We start from the raw sequence: 17,789 nt of genomic DNA, 5'->3' as shown, positions 1-17,789 counted from the left end.
GACCTTGCACTTGCCCTTGTTGAACTTCATGAGGTTTCTCATCGCCCAGTCATCCAGTCTGTCCAGGTCCCTCTGGATGGCAGCACAGCCCTCAGGGCTATCAGCTACTCCACCCAGTTTGGTATCATCGGCAAACTTGCTGAGGGAGCACTCCAGCCCTTCATCCACTTAATGAATAAGTTGAACAGGACCAGATCGAAACTGCATGTACTGTAACAAGATTTGTATTTGTTAAGACACGGAGCCAAAGTTCAAGGGAAATCCTAGAACAAGTTCAGCCACTTCTCTCATGCAAATAAGTACACATTTGTATCATGTGTATTAAGATCAAAAATTGTCCCAGGAGACATCAGCAATCCCCTTTGACCAGTGCACTTGAACGGCCAGTTTGTCCAATGCAAGCTAAGATGTAAAGACACTTAAGAAAGAAAAAGAAGAAGGGTATCTTGGCTTGACAAGACACAGCCTGGTCACTCCTGTGACCAAGAGTTGCAATACTGATTTTAGTCTTCTTCTAAAGTGTATTATTCTTTCCTATTGCATAAGAAGACAGTTTTTAGCAGACGGGATGGGATAATAATGCTGCAATGGACCCAAGTCTCTTGAGTGAATAATAAACATTAAGTAACTTTTGCAATGAAGCAGTATTCAAGGTCTAATGAAAAGTCAAAGAGAATTGTTCCCTTCCAGACAGAAAGCCAGCCCAAAACTTGTGCTGTTGCTTCCCTTCAACCTCTCGCAACAGACCCTTTCTTCCAAGAAGAAAATAGGTCAGAAAGGTAGATGCAATTTTTCATTCTGCCTTCTCAGGGAGTGCAATCGGCTTATGAGTCAGCCTATCAGGCCTAAGTTGGAAGAAAAGACCAGTTCTGTTTTTTTTTTCCCTCTCACTCTTAGGCCTCCAATTAATGAAGTTTTAATGAAATTGGGATTTAAAAATAAGGCAGAGTTTTCATGGATCAGTAAGATCTTTATTAGACCAGTTACTGGGGAAAAAAAAGCAGATCAGACTGTTGAAGATGCATGCCCTCCTTCAGATCCGAAAGAGAACCTTGCAACTCCCAGCAAAATACAAGTTGGAAGCAGCTTAAATTTATCTATCAATTTCATAATTTGGAGAAAAAAAAAATAGGGTTTGGCATCAGGACAGCAGAGGAGGCTTTTCTGCTCRGAATGAGGTCACTGGTCCTGCAGGATGAAGGGGAGGGAGACAGGTAACTATCACCAGCAGGAAGAACGGCGTCAGTAGAAAGCAGTATATGGAGAAAATTTTAATGTGTCATAAAACTAATGTTTCTACTGGGTCYGTGATTTCCCATATCCGGGAGAGTTATGAATTTTAATTCCTTGGCTCTTATTTCGAGAGTGTTTATAGCTCTCCCCTGTGGATGGGGATGGGATGAGGATCTGCAGGAGGTCAGAGACAATGCGGTGCTTTCACGTGAAATGTTCTCCCCCTAGAGTCGTTAGCTTTTATTGTCCTTCTGAGGCACCTGCTATTTCACATYGTCAGCGTTATTTCCACAAGAGTATTTTTTATTTACAGAAGGAAGATATATTAGGCATGGGGACATGCAGGGAGTCTGTGCCTGAAAACTGGACAGCATAAAGCCCAGGGAACAGTTTTATTTTCAAGACAGGATCTTCTCCCGGGGCTGGTTATACCTATTTGTTTTCCCTGTGGTTTTTGGTATAAGATGTGTTGCAATCAGGCTTATACAAGCAATGGGGTTTTGAGTTGTTTTCCTTTTTTTTTTTTTCTTTCTTAATACACAGCCAGTTTGCACATGTTCTCAGGTGGCTTGGTCAAAGGTATAAATTCTTCTGGAGAGGAATGTCCTTATGGTGTGAAGATGATCTGTGCATGGGGGACATGCGTCATTTCCTTACAACAAGCAAGAGTCAAGGCAGAGTCCTCAGGGCAGGACTCGACATCACAGCCCCTTTCTGAGTTGCAGACAATTGCTGCTTTTTGGGAGATGCTGCTTGCCCTTGGGTCTGTCAGATGGATTGCCACTTTTTAGGTAGTTTATGGTATGCAGAGAAAAATTGATGTCACTTTTGAAATCATTTACAGCCAAAAATGTTTCTGCGTACAGAATATCCCCTTTTTCAGTGAATAGCCTGATCCTGTCAAAGCTAGCTTTGAACCAAAACAAATTACCCAAATATTTTTGCGTAACTGTCATCAGAGTGGATCAGGGTTGTGTTTTCCTTGCGTCAGAGCATCGAAATTATCAGCTGCTTTTGGATTGTCATTTTTCCCCGCTGATAAAAGGCAGCTTCACCTCATGCTTTGAAGAGGAGTGTGAGCACTCAGAGAAAACACTTTTTTGTGTGTGTATGTGGAGCCAAAAGGTGAGTGTAAGTGCTCAGACATCAAGCTACATGTCTTCAGGAACAGATCTGTTTTATCTGATCTTGTTTAATACTGCAGACTGAGTCACACGCAAGTTCAGCATATTCCTGTACTACCCTTTGACATGAAGTTAAACCCAACAGCAAAGCTTAACTTTTTTCTTAATCAGACCCATTACTTCCCTGGGACCTGGGAAAGCACCAGCAGTGGTATCATCAGGGATCATATTTGAAACAAAGCAGAATTCTTGTTGTCTGGTCCGATGTGTAGACCGCGATTGTCCATGGTGAGTTGTCACCATGGACATGGATGACATCTGGCTCCGTGATTAAAAGAGGGCACCGACCCCTGGTGATGGTAACTTTTGGGGCCAGGCCATTGTGTGTTGGATTCAGTTGACTGACAAACTCATCATTGGCCTTCGATTTGAAGGTCGTGGTTTGCACCCCAAGGCCCTTCACAGCTAGGCTTGTCTTCTCTCCCTGTTTCAGAGTGCTTGCTGTTTTGCTTCCTTGTTAATCACGGATATGTCAATTGGTTGTGAGCCTATTGCTAAAGTCCTGTGATGCAACACAAAGGCAGGAAAAACACTGGCCACACTGAGTCACAGGCTGGAGCGAGCACAGCAGCAGTCACACGTCAGCAAAGCTCTGTTGGCTGGATCAGGAGTGAAGTTGCCATGTGACAGTTTATTTTAGCATTAGAAGAGTCCTCAAGCATTGCTGAGCTAAATATTTCTCTAATTCATGCATAACTTAGGCACAATTAGCAGCCCAGTCTTACAGACCCAGGTCAAACTAGTCTCCCTTGARGAGACGCTGGGGCTGCAACTTGCACGTTCAGGAGCTCAAGCCTGTTACTTACCCAAACCTTTTGGCCCCTTATGGACAGTCCTCAAATCTTCAGCAGCACCACTGCTTGGGAGACATCGATGAGAAATATTTTCAATTTCCGTTGCATCAAACTACAGTGCAGGCACGAAACTTCTACCCCAACAGGCCACAGTTGTGTGCAGAAAGCATGAGTCAACTCTGCATCCCATTCTTTCAAGGCACTTTTCCTCCCTGTCTGCAGAGACTCCTTCTCATAGCTGCAGCAAAAGATGCCCTGCAGCATCCAAAGGCATTTCTGTGCTGTGATATGGCACAGGCAGATATGGCTATTAAGTGGTTCAGTCAAGTTAATTTAGGAATCTGTGCTGAGCCAGTTACATCCCKTATGTGTTGTGCCTCAAGGAACATTTCCTTCTGTACAACCTGTATAAAGASTCATCCTGTCTCTGTACCCCAGGTATAGGGCTGAGAAGGTCATTTCTTGGGAGGGTTTCTCTGCCTKTCTAGAGGACTCCAAGTATGTAGGGTATCCTACATACATAGAGCTCATAAAGCCATCACCAAAATGTTGAACCCAAACCTAGGTTTATGATCTGACCTGCTACTTCTACTCAACTTGACCTACCTTTTCTCCTAAGAGCTCTGCATTCTSTTATGTCAGGCTGTTTTGCAGGCCTTAGCAGTCAGATCTGAGGTGCATGCTGCTCTGTTCACTGACCTCCCAAGCTTTACTGAAGCCTGAGAGCAGGTAACCATCAAGAGGCTCATTTTTCCCAGGTCTGAGGTGCAAAGACTTCATGCCACCCTCTTTGCCACAGACCCACTGCTCTGACTCATGCATTAAAATGACTTTTCTGAATATTATTTATTTATATATATTTTTGCAATGACAGCTGATTTGTGTTTTTTTCCTTTCCTGCTCTGGTGTCTTGGTAGCTGGCAAGAGCTCACAAATGCTAAGTGAATTGCTGGAGGGGACTTTGGAATTGATCACCTTGTTTTTGCCATGGCAAGAAAAATATCATGTACTCATGGCAACGGAGTAACTTCACAGTTACTCCAAGCTTTAATTGAACTTTCTACCTCACAGTTTTCAGTTGAGTTAATCTTATTTTGAAACAACGGGCATTATGTGGAGAGCAAAGTGTTACATAAAAAAATTAAAATGCAAATAAAATAAAAGATAGATATACCTACTAGCATAATATGACAGAGAGATGCAAATCAGAAAAAAAATTAAAATCAYAGCCTTTCTTCACATCTTCTGACCCTCGGTGCACAAACACTGATTTTTCATACTGCTCTAGTCTTGAATTGCTAAACCAAAATGCAAAAGTAGAAGACTTTTTTTACTTTTCTGTCTCCTGCTGAATTAAACATTCACTTCTTTGTTTTCAAGGCTTGAGTCTTGCCAGGGGAAAAAAAAAAAAAAAACCAATAATCCATGTCAGCCATGAGCTTACCATCATGATGTAGCTGGTCTTCTGCTAAGCCAAGCAGAGAGCTTCATGGTCACTGATGTGCTCATCTAATGCCTGATAATTTCAGCTATGGATGTTGGGTAACAGATATGATAGACTGCAGATAACCTGCCCTTCCTAGAAGTTATGGAGGGCAGGAGGAGACCATGAAATAGTAAAATACAAATGCTTCAAATGTAGCAATTTGCCAATTAACTGGTGGCCCTCTCAAATCACTGAGCAGATCCCAAGGATCTGTGACAGGGCAGACTGAAGGGAATCTGATATTTGGCTGTGGGCCAGCCTGTCTGTTAGCCCCCAAAATCTAGTAGTATATGGATGAACTCTGACATTTAACTTTTTTTTTCCTATGTCTCTTCAGAAAGTGCCAGATTGACAAGTCAAAACTCCTACCTGTAAAGATGAAATTCTCATGCTTTATGTGCACTTCTCATTTAAAAAAAAAAAAAAAATGTCTTCAAAATGAGAAAGTTCTTGTCCTGAGGTCACCACACCTTCTAAACACGACAAAATCTCAATTCAGGCTAAATGGTAACAGACCAAACATGAACTAATAGAGATCAAAACAAAATCCCAAAGTCAGCTTCATAAATACTAAAATGAATTTTTTTTTTCATTACCTTTGACTTTTTTTTTCCCCTTCCTTTACGTTCTCATATGATGCAGACTTTGAAAACATTGTTTTGATCAAAACCAGAAAAAGAAGCACATTACAGGATGGGAAAAATCCTTCCTCCTCTGCTTTTCAAGTCTGAGGAAGGACAAGGGGAAGTACAATCCTAAGAAGCATCATTATGTTCCAAAACAGGTTCTCTGGTTCACTATAGAACAGAGCTGCTTGATTGAAACCACAATGAAAACCCAGGATAAAGGTGACATAATCACAAAGGAGGAAGGTATCAAATTGTCCTAAAGCAATTAAAATGAACAAAGCAATTATCTGTGCTGCAGTCATACACATTTCTCAGTGTCATTTGAGTTTTTGGCAGTGAAGGGGAGGTCRGTTCCTGCTCAAATACTTGCAGTGAGTGCCGAGATGCAGCCGTCTTTGGCACTTCGCATCCTGTGCATGCATCCATGAACGTCCCTGAGTGGTGCAGAGAGCAGCACCTACATCTGGTACCCTGGTCCAATTCCATACTCATAATTACATCTTCTGCATTATTCTCTGTGATTTGTCTARGGCAAAGTCTCCCTTTCCTGGGATGCGTGTACCCTGACACAGCTACTGGTCTTTGTCCTGCAAGTGAATGTGTACTGGTGTTAGAGTAAGAGAYGTATTCTTCTATCTCCTTTGATATGGTGCAGGCTATTTATATATCGTTAGTGGAGAGCTCATTTTGCAAGTTGTTATTGCTTTAAGAGGGCAGTGATTATAGTGGACTTGGCATGAAGAAAAATAACATCATTTTGACCCCAGAAGGCAACTCTATCATTTCTGTTAGTGTGTCAAATATGTCTTCCCAGGTTAGTCAGTAAAATCAGACATTTAAATCCACAGTTTGGCTCCTAAATTCTACTCCTGCAGACATTTTTCATCTGCCTGGAAAAGAGATATCTAAAAGGGAGTTAAGGAAAGGTCTTTGAATACAAGTTTATTGGGCATAGTCCAGCATGGGAGCTAGGAGACATCAGCTGAGCCCATCAGCAGGCACATCCCTCAGCCCTTTCTCCTCTTTGTCTTGCACCCTCTTGGGTAGTCCTCACACTCCCTGGCCTGAGTCCTGAGCAAAAAACCTGTTAAACAGGCATCATGATCCTGACTGCATGGCCAGGATGCTGCATCCAGCATGTTCTTCCCTAGCTGGGCTTCTCCAGCTGGATTCAAAGTGCAGACTCTCTTCTTTGATGCCTACTACTCTCTGGAGATGGGAAAGAGTTGAGGGACCTCTTAAAGCAACCAGCCTGTAGCAGGYACCTAGGGGGTTAGGTGACAGCAGAAAAGCAAAGTTCACACATCCATATSGACATCTAAGTACAGAGGTCTGGACCTGATCTGCCTCGCTGCCCTGCGTGGCCAGATCGGTGATGGTCTGACACCCCAGCCTACCATGCAGCCTTCCCATGCCTGCCTACCTGGGCCTGGAGACCTTCAGAGACGCCCCATCTCTATCAGCCTCCCTGGTCCATGGAGGCAGCTCTGTCTGTGTGTTGACAGCTCCTGTGCATTAATTCACACCAAGCTCTATGCCCCTTGCCGAGACAGTCCCCTGTGCTAGGGAAGGCTTTAGCCCCTTCCATATCTGCAGGACGTGAGACAAATGCAAGCAGAAAATGCAATATGGGTGTTCATGCCCATGAGAATACAGCAGGAATCTCCCACATCCCCCTCACCAGTCTGCTACAGCACAGGCTTTGTCTGCCCTACACCACCTATGGCATTTTATAATTCACTCCAAAATTTCAGTTGGAATCTACTAATGGCCTGGTCTCCAGTCCTGGGATACATGAGRGCTGGGCCAATATATAAAAAAGTTGCTGCTCTTGTGCTGACCGTGCAAGAGAGAGTCTCTCTCATGATTGACGTTCCAGTAAATCGGGATCCTTCTGCTGAGCTCGGGGCTGTTGCTGTGCCGGGCAGTGCATGGACCAGAGCAGCCTTCAGCAGGAGCTCTCCAAAAGAAAGGCTGCAACTTTTTTGCTCCAGGGTTTGAGTGACTTTCAGAGTTTGAAGATCATCAACACCATGCTGCATTTTCACATCCAGATCCCCTGCTCCCTTCATCGCCCTACGTCAGTCTCCCCCTCCAGGCCAACTTCCTGGCCTTCCTCATCTCTGGGCAAGTTCAGGATAATCATCAAGAACCAYATAACTAACTCCCCTGAAAAGGTAAGACCTTAAAGCTGCTCATCCAGGACCAGCTGAATGAGCCTGTGTCCCATGAACCCAGGGGATCGCGGCCTGGAAATACAGAAAACAACTGCAATACATGTTAGGAAGGTGCCTTGTTTCTGTTGAAATATTAGGAGGGATCCTCTGCTCACACAGAGCAGAGAGAGACAGATCCATCCATTTTGATGGATCAGGCTGAACTGTGTCCTGGCTATTTAATATACTGCTGACTTTGTTAAAAAAAGAGAGAACAGAGCCTGGGCATAAGTTATACCAGCGRGCGGCTGGCTGGTATCCAGGCAAGGCAGGTTTCTAATGGTGCAGGGCGGGAGACACAAGGAGCGCTGGAAATCTTTATTGGTGCTGAGATGTCAGGTCAGGCTCTTCGTGCTCTCCTGACACATCCAGCCAGATGCATAAGTTTATTTTTGCAAAGGTCAGCTTTTGACTAAAACTRAAATTTTGGCTGCTCTGAGTTGGTGTAAGTGGTGAATTTGTGTGTTGCATGTATCCTGTGACGGGATGAGATGTGCACACACACACTGCCACAGTGCTGGCCTGCTTATTTCTGTGTCACTGTCCAAAAATGTGACAGGTTTTCCCAGTTGTCAGAGGAATTGGAGGGTTGAAGGATCACCTGATGATTATATCCCCTTGCTTTCTGGCCAGGCTCACATTGGCTTTGCTGTTCTCAGAGAAACCCTTTTSGTTTTGTTGCACAATTCCCTCCAGACGAGGGAAAGCTTTGAGGGCCAAACCACATGCTAAAGCCCATCTTGTTTGAGACCCTTGACCCCAGTCTCCTCCATGCATCTTTTGGAAGCCATWCTGGTATCCCCTCACCAATGCCCTAACGAAAGGAGCAGATAAGGGAATGTGGAAACTGGCATTTATGCCAGCTGAGCTAATACCAGAACATGCCCTGTTCTTGAGTCACGTTTGGTTCAAAAGATCACCTAACCTCCACGAACCAGAGTGGAAGAACATTTTTCCTCTCCCCACCTTGACTACTTGCTAGTCAAACAGCCTGTAACCAGGCATGTGGCTGCACACCCTGCCAGAGCTGCTGTTGTGTCTCATAACCATCTTTTTCAGTTGGCTCCTCCTTGGTTTTGGTGACCTTCACCTYGGCAGCAAACCTCACTTTTGCTGTATCATTTATTCACCAACCTGCCGTAGCACAGAGAGCATCTCCCAGGCTTTGCCCCAGTGCAGTCACTGATATTTTCAAGGCCTGTTTACTGCCGTGCTCTGGTTTAAGATTTTTTATCCAGCATCGACAGGGTAAAGTATGCCTTGTTGTAGTTCTCAGCCTCAGTGGTAAAGCTTTTATTAATTATTAGTGTTCTTCCCGCATTTCAGCAATGTCTCACCTCCTAATCCACTTTGCCTGGCACCATCGCGACATTCGTAACTGCTAAGTAAAAAAATTGGTTTCCTTTGGCTAAAGGCTTTCAGAAGCCATTTGGAGAAAGGCTCCACAGCTGGCTCATTTACTTTGCTCAGGTTTCATCTGCCTCCTCCAATTCAGAAGAAGTCTAAAGATTGCCACTCCAGGCAGTGATGCTGCCAGCAGTTGTACATGAAAGTGGGGAGAGTAACAGTGGGTCAAATTCAATCTGTATTCTGAAACAGAAAGGACTTTTTTTTTTTTTTTTTTGCTAGACATTGCTTCTTCCTCAGTCTATAATCCTACGGAGCTTGCTGGGTGTCAGTTTTACTGCTACTGCCAAAAAACAGTGGTCCCTGTTCCTTGCTGTTGGAGTTGCTTAACTGGCATCTCTGATGTTACAAGCTGCTCTCAAGCAGCTAATGCAGGTCAAGGACACTGTGCATCCTTGCTCTTAGTGCCTGGGTCAGGATGTAAATGTGATGTGCCCTACTCGACCTGAAGGCACACAGGGCAGCACAGGAACCACTCACACCACAGGATCCATCAGCAGGTCCCTCTGGGGGTGTCAACCYCTCTGCCCTTCCCCTAAGTGCACCTTGTAGAGGAAAGAATAAAAAGGGTTTGGGTTTTGATTTTTAAAAACAAAAACAAAAACAGCTCTTTGGCACAGCTTACATATTAACCTGCCAGGAAACCACGTTGTGTCATATTATTATTGATTAAATGGAGGAGGAAAGCACAATTACCTTGAAATCCAGTGCCTACAACCTGACATATGGACTGTACAAGTCTGGAACAAGTCTCATGTAAGACTGGCTATGCCCGACAATGATTTTACACTGAAGAGCTGAATCCACTGGAAACTTATTATCTTCAGGGTAGTCTGCMGAATCTGAAGATGCTCACTTCCAATTGGGAATTCCCAGCTTTAGCCCTAATTAAAACTCACTAGTTCACTCCTCTGAGAAGCTCCCACAAGATTTGAATCTAAGGTCAAGATGTTGCAGATCTATTTATATATTCACTTTGATTGGGATCAGACCTGGAGCCTGTAGTCAAGACTTGGGAGCTTTAAAGCTAGGAAAGTGAAATCATTAAAACCTGTTAGTGTACACTCCATCCTGAGAGCATTTGCTAATTAAAAAAAAAAAAAATCTCCTTGTTTCATTGAAACTGTTTAAAGTTAATTGAATGGGACCAATATTAATATTCCTACTGTGTTGTCTGTGGAGGTGTTTCTCAGACTTAACCTACAAGGAGGCCTTTTTCTCTTAGCCCAGTTTAATAACAATTATGTCCCAGCTGTGAAGCGCAGAGTTCAGTGAGGAGGCAAAGTTGCTGACCCAGTCTCCTGCTTAAAATACCATCTCAGAGATTTRAAGTGTCTTCTAGTGGAGGACAGCATCAGCCTAATGAGCTGATTAAATCTAACATAAGGATCTATGTTCATTCTCATGCAGGAAGGACAATGCAAGCATATTTCTTTGCAGCCTGAAGTGCCTGCAGTATCTTCCAACTCGAGACACGAACTATGAGGTCCTCACTGGCTTATTTTGGAAGAATTCTGGGTGCACCCATTGGTGCAGAAATCCTGTGTTTTGCAGACATAAAGTTTAAGAGATGCTGTAAGCCTGCATGGGATGCAGGTAGGGACACGGCAACCAAATGTCATACATTTCTCCAGGTGATCAGCATTGAGCACGCAGGACGTATGTTGATACCCTGGCCCTCCATCAGACCTGGGTTATAGACATGCCTTATCAGGCACTTGCATGTGAGCAATAGGACTCATTGAGGCACAATGAGTCCTATTACCTTATCAAATAGAGCAATTTGCTGGGTAGTTCTAAAGCCCCACGTGCCCCTGGTACATGGCAGGGAGTGTGCGTCCTAACCRTGGGTAACTGTTACAGTCAGGCAAGGGGATGAGCAGGCGGCAGGACGGTACGTGGGAAAAGCAGCAAATAGCCAATTTTGCCAAGAAAACAAGTGCTAAAGAGCTTATCTCTGAATAAAGAACATGTATCAATAAGTGCAAGGAGGTACCAAGGAAATGAGAATTAACTATGTAGTAGTACTAGTATTYAAGAAATAATATATGAAGCATCTTGACTACTACGCTTTTTGGTTACCTTTTCCAAGAGASGACCTGGTTACCCAAGTCCACAGCCACTATTTTTACATACCAGGTTGCCCAGCAGGTCTCCTGCATTCACTGGAACCAGTCTCATGCACCAAAGCTTGCCGTCCCCAAGGCCATCAAACTTGGCACTAGACACCTTTGGGCATTAAAGTGATGCCCAAAGTATGGAGRCAACTACTCAAGAGATCTCTCAGCTCCAGAAGGGGCATGTTTGTGGCTCATCTGAACAGAAGATAGAGATTTTAACCCCCTCTTTCTCTTTTATTCATCAGGGAATGGCAAAGAAGTAAATGTTTGACCCATACATAGAAAATTCCGACCACTTTGATAGCAGATCTGTAGAAGGGGACATGGGGACATCAAGAATGTGTTACTAGATAGTCATCTGCCCTAAGTGGTGGGGGCTGGAGGGATACATAGGGAGAATGCAGTTGGCTAGAGGGGTACGTAGGGAGGCAGCATCCATGGACCGTTGTAGATTTTGAACACCGTGCTATTTTATAACATGAAGATGGGCCAGATGCTGAGGGTTAAGAGGGATTCTGTCAATACACACTTAAATATGATTTTAATTTATCAATGTAAGTACAATTTCCTGCCGGCAAAGCTGCTGGAAAGAATGGAGCAATCTCCCCTGAGAGGAACCGGCACACAATAAGCCCGTTTCTATGGAAATGAGCTCGTTACCCTTTCGCAGCTCCCCAGCAGCCAGGGTGCTCTGGCTCAGCATCAGGGATGCTGCCTGTTTGCGTGGGATGCATAAGCAAGTGGTAACTGAGATGTTAATGACCTCCAAACCACAGTTGGACTGGAGAACTTGTTGCGAACAACTTGTGTAGGGATGATTGCAAGGCAGTATAGCATGGGACACATCCCACCACTGCGTAGCCAACTCAGGCAGTTGAACAGGTACCCACAGCATCACCTTGCCTGCTGTGTTCCCAGTTTAGTCTTAGTCCAAGAGGCAGCCTAGCAGGGGCTTGCTTAGCTTACCCTACACAGCAGGATCCTGGCCCTGCTTGCAGCTCTTGTCAGGGCTTGGACCTGCTTCCTTCTCTAACATTAATCAAACTTGCACTGAGGTGCCCAAGAGTGCTGGACTCTCCTTCAGTGTTGTGTCCGGTGTCCTTACAGCTCTGCTACACACATTTCCTCCGACACAGCCTGCATATTTACTTCTATAGGAGCACTGGCTTCTTGGCATCTGGACATTGGTCTCACAGTTAGGGAGTGATGAATGCAAGCTCTGGGCRGGTAGGAGTCCCACATGCCAGACAAGGACAAGCGCAGGCTCATGGTTTTCGTGTGTGATAGAAAAGCTGGATGGAAACACTATCTGGTGTTCCACTCTGGAAATACACACTGCTGCATCTGGGGTGAGCAGCGAGGGTGAAGCAGCTAAGGGAGACTGCAGGCAGCAGATGCTTGACCTGCTCCTTTGGATTTGGAATGCTGATGGAAAAGACTGTACCTGCACGTAGCTCAAGATTTACAAGTTGCAAAATCCAGGCAATGGTGGTAATAACAGAACTGCTGAGACTAAAGACCTCTTTATACCTCCTTCCCCAACTCCAGGTAATATGTTGGCCCAACACTAGTATGGTGGCTCAACTCGTGTCAGAATTAAAATCCTCAATAGGCAAAGGCAGAGACGCCTCTGGTAGGAGTCTTCTCTAGCAAGAGAGGCACATCGGTAAATTGGGAGGTGGAGGGGGTGAATTATTGAAGAGAAGTACATGCTCTTCCTTGTGGTACACACATGCCAAGTCTCCTCTCCTGGCTGCTCCACTCTTCTCCCATGAGCTGGCATGAAGCTGCTCTCCATAGAGCAATGAGAAACCTTTATGCATGGCTGGGCGTCTTCTGCAGAAGGAGGAAGCGGTTGTGCACACCTGGGAACAGCTCCAGGCCCTGCCATAGCTTGCAGAGCAACCCTGGAGGACCTGAGTGCTGCTTAGCCTTGGGCCCCAAGCATGCAGCACGCAGTGGCAGGTAGCAAAGGSTGGAAGGAGGAAAGAAAGTATTGAAGAGGGAAGGAAAAGAAAGAACCCTCCATCTTCAGCTCTCAGCAGCACAGAGGTAACCACCTTCAGCAAGTACGTGGGTATGAAGAAAAGCAAAATATATCACCTGCATTTTTATCCCTGAATTTGCTGCAGGACTTCCACCTGCTCCTTCAGGGCATATGTGAGTCAGCAACGGGGTGGACAGAGGAGGTTAATTCTACTTTAAAAGTGTTATTGATTCAGGAATTGGGAGAACTTAGGGAAGCAGCCTTGCTGCTTTAAAATTGGTCACAYGTTGCAGGCTCCCGAATGGCTGTGTCTGTTTGTCTTTGTGTCTCCCAGGCCAGCACACGAGCCAGTCACTCCAGGGCTCAGACTGTCAAATGTTCACCCTTYAGCAGCAAACAGTAGAGACTCTTTGATAGAAAACTGTGTAATAGAAAACCTCTGGATTTGGAGGGGGGTGTATGTCTGGACACCTATAGATTTTTTAATATGTCTATAACTCTGTTTATACAGACTTGACACACACACACATACATATATATGGATATATACATCATTATTTATACATATTTACATATGCATATGCTGTCTTTTCATCCTGGATCTTCTACCGTGAAGGCCAATCTCCGTGTCTGGGATTGAAATGGTACTGGCTGTCTCGTAGTCATCACCAGGKAGTCCTTCAGCCTTCGCGGTACAAATCCCCTCTGCAAACACGGCCTCGCTTGCAGGAGCTGGCTCACTTCTGTGCATGCCCTCACTGCCGCTCCAGACATTGCTGGCTTTTCCAGCAAACAGTTTCACTCTCGTTGCAAAACATCCATGGCTGAGCTTATCTAGCAAGTACAGTCAGTACAAAACAGTCATTCATCTGGCCCCTAGACAGGTCCAGGAAAACATCASATTCTGCATGGAGAAGACCAGGGCTCTGCACATTCAACTGCAGCCAACATTAAATTTCAGCCCTATACAACGGTCCCAGATCAKTAGTTTATGAGCTCGAAGCCCGGATGACAAAAGGAACAGCTACGCAGTGTGCTGGGAGCRCTCACAGAAGTCGTGTGCACCTCCAGAGCTACCCAGGAACAGCTGTGATTAACAGCACGAAGCCCAGCCAGCTGCTGTGCAGAGATGGAGCATTTTGAGGCCTGTGTCCTGGGGCTTTGCAGTTGGCTGGGAGGGTGGTAGGACCTGTCTGCCTGGGGTGACCTGTGGACATGCGGCTGAGGAAAGCCGAGCAAGGTGTGACTGTGAATTCACGTCCGTATGCACAGGACCACCCCAGTGCTATTTATCTAACTGCGAACACAGGCTGTGAAAATCCAGTACAAAACTGTATGTGGTTAAGGCAGCTCAAATATTCAAGTCCAGCGTGCTGGAAAACCACAGTAAGAGCTTATTGGATGTAGCAAACTACAAACTCTTGCAGTGTTCAAGAATCCTATGGCTTGAATTGCACTAAATCTGAAAACAAAGGATTATACTCATTGTTCAGAATTAGCATGTCTTGCCCCAAACAAGCAGTTTATGAAACAGGAAGCTTATGGCACTGCAAGACTGGTTCTCAAGAGCACCAGCCAAGAACCTGCTCTCCCGCTGCCGTCTCAAAGTCTCCTATCCCAGTGCATGCTTATCAAGTCGCTGGACATTTGGAGCACTCATGGGCAGTGGTATGGGGGGAAAAAGACCTTTCTAGGGTCTTTGGGATAATTGTGTCCAATAGAACACCCAAGTGTTCTTCCAGTTAAAACTATGACTGCTAGAGGAGTCAGTCCTGACCCTTGTTGAAAAGAGCGCTTTTATTCATGCAGCTTGGATAGATTTTCTCATGGAGCTGTGGACATTGAACTGACACCCACTTTGTTGACTGTGCAGAGCAATAGGGGCACGCCATGAACTCTGAAACCCTGATGCGGAAGGTCTGGCATTGCAAGATCAACCAAGAGTAGTAGCTATCAACTATCAACCAACAACAAACCAGGGGTATGGAGACTGAGAGTACTAGKAGGGACTGTGCTTTCATTCCCAGCAGGAAATTTAAAGCAAGGAGGAGTCAGGAAGCTATTGACTGAACTGGATCAGGTCCAGTTTCCCTTCTAGATATCTCCCAGGGCAACATCCTCTGTCTCCGAAAGATGTCTTAGCTGATGACAGTTACTGAGGTCCACCAGAACCTGCAGGGGATGAGTCCTTGTGCTCTCTACAGGAAGCTAAGCACCTGTTCAAGCAATAGATTTTTGTTCAGGTTACTCACTGTATCAATTGGAGCATTTGAGCATCAGCATTAGTCACAGTTTGTTTCTCTATCATTGATTACCATATATTCCAGGAGCCGTAGTTCAGAAGTGGCATCATTGATTTCTTCTAATTATAAATCCTATAGAAAGTTTTCAGCTTGCAACAGCCAGTTTTCCTCTCGGTGGATCCAATAAAAGTTAAGAGTTGCTCCCTGGTTACCATCATTACAACAGTAAAAAGCCAGAGTAATTGAAAAGTGAATCAGAAAAACTACCAGATTTGAGAGCAACAATGACAGAAAAAATTACGCGGGAGCCTAAACCCGATGCAAAGCTATGCCTCAGGTTGCATCATGCCCAGTCTGGACAAAGTTCTGCACTATAATTTGGGGTCCAGAAGACATATATATCTAATGGAAGAAATGTCTCCATTCAAATACTGCATGCAAGTACTGGGAACATAGGGCAAGCCAGAAATGAAGTAGATTCAAGGACTATATGCTGGCCAACCTAGGCACAAGTTGAATGCTTCAGACACCAGCCAGTAAGAGTGTTTCTGAACCCTATCTGAGGTAGTTTYCTACCTCAGATCTCTTCCTGAAAGAGAAAATCATAAAGGAAGAAAAAAAATATATTATCATAAGACCCAAAAGCAAGAACTGAAGACTCAGCAACAGATACATTTTGGCAAGGCAGCAATTGTTCCGCACTAGACAGATTAACTAGTACAAGAAGATCCGAAAACCCACAGGTCATTCCAGTTTCCAGGACTTCACTTCAGGGAGTCCCTCTTCTCTAAGTAACTTGCCCACMTGAAGCCTGTGAGGACTTCCAGCAAATCCAAAGGAGGCTCACTTGTCCTTGCAGATATCCTGAGCAAAGGACATGTGGAAACCTGAAAGTAGTGTACACGATGAAGAGCAGATCACAGAAATACCTCATGATCATAGACGCACTCAGTCACAGAGGTGAACATTCTTCCAGTAGTGGGCAAACAGAGGTCTTGGATGACTTACAGAAAGGCCTTTTTCTGAAAGAGRGAAAAAGAAAAAACAAGCAATCAAAACTACAGCAAAACCAGTTTTTATTGATGTCAGATAACTACCTTAGAGCCAAGAACAGGGAAAAACCCCTCTGACACCAGTTGCACTTCACATCTTGATGGGATGGAGTAAACCACACAAAGACAGGCTGCTCAGGTTGATATGAAGTCAYTATTAATATGGAATTAGGAGGTTTGGCATACGGGTGCATTCAGGAACATGCCAAGGCTCCGTTTGTTTTTGCACTCCCCATGGACAAAGACCACTAGGGAAGGCAGRAGCTGAGCTGGGCTGCAGGTGAGAAAACACTGCTTATATCCCAGGATAGATCCACTAYTCAGAGGGCTTGACCCAATCCCTAGACATTTAACCCTCAAGGACCAGTTCTGCTGAAGGCAGGTCATGCTCTCCTACTTGGTGCTGGTGCATGTTCAGCATGTCTAGATAAGTAAACTTGAYCGTGATTACCTGTAGCCCTGAGGGTCAGCTGCCTTGCAGGGGTGGCAGGAGGCAGCTGCTAGGTGTTCTTGCAAACCTCCACTAATGGTGCCTGCTGACACCCCTGCAAGACAAGTGCACATGATAGCCCTCGTTCCCACACCTCTAATAGCCAGAGGAATGCTTTTCATAATTGTGCTAGTTGTGAGGTTCAGAGCTGCTCAGTTTTCCTTGTTCTTTTAAAGCAGAATATGGGAGGACAGGTTTCTTCATGCACAAAAAAAGCAGGCTGGAAATTTGCGACTAAATACCAGGGGGATTTTCAATGCCAGCTTTGAATTGTGAGACAAGGGACCACTGGTGACGATAGTGTGCTYGCTATTTTTAGCTGGGCAGTATGAACACTGCTGTCCCTGAGGAACAAGGACATGAGTAAAACTACCAAACCCAACAGACAGGGTTTTTGGAGAATTCATCTGGGGAAAAGATGAGAACTTTACCTCTTGCCAGTGCTGTCTGCTATTTTTTTTCCGCAGATTTTCTACCCCAGGTTTTTAATCATTGCATGAAAATAAAATAATAATTAGAATTGTAGAAGTAAATGTCCCTAAGTGTAGATGAACAAATATATATGCATGTGTGCAAGCCTGTCAGTAAACACACTCACAGACATAACATATTTCAGGGGTCTAGGTTTAATCAAAGTGCACTTGTTTTCCTCCGTTWATCACTTTGGGGATTAATGGGTTTTCATCTGTGCAGTGAGGTGTGGAGCAGTGGTCAGGGAAAACGACCTTAGATAACGCACGGAGCAGCGAAGCCCCGATAAGGTTGCTCCTGCTGTTATCAGKCTGGGGGAAGGAGGGGGGATTCCTTGCTTTTCCATTTCCGAAATGCTGCGTATGCCGTCTGATCGCACACTATCACCATGCTTTAACTGTAGTCACGGGTGCAAGCTCACATCTCTTTTCTTCCACCGTGGTGTTAATCCAGAGATGTTGTTTGGCCTTTCTGAGG

The 17,789-nt window shown here is 44.9% G+C and overlaps 1 protein-coding gene across 1 annotated transcript in view; it reads left to right on the top strand.

The window, feature by feature from the left end:
• CALN1 (calneuron 1) overlaps positions 1-17,789 on the top strand; it is a 105,440-nt gene that overhangs the window by 80,922 nt on the left and 6,729 nt on the right. The window lies entirely within an intron of this gene.

Source organism: Nothoprocta perdicaria, unplaced genomic scaffold (genome assembly GCF_003342845.1).
Source record: "Nothoprocta perdicaria isolate Ctin4 unplaced genomic scaffold, notPer1 scaffold_66, whole genome shotgun sequence".
Lineage (NCBI taxonomy): Eukaryota > Metazoa > Chordata > Aves > Tinamiformes > Tinamidae > Nothoprocta > Nothoprocta perdicaria.
Note: the sequence above shows the minus strand (reverse complement) of the source record. Positions and strands in the feature narration are given on the sequence as shown.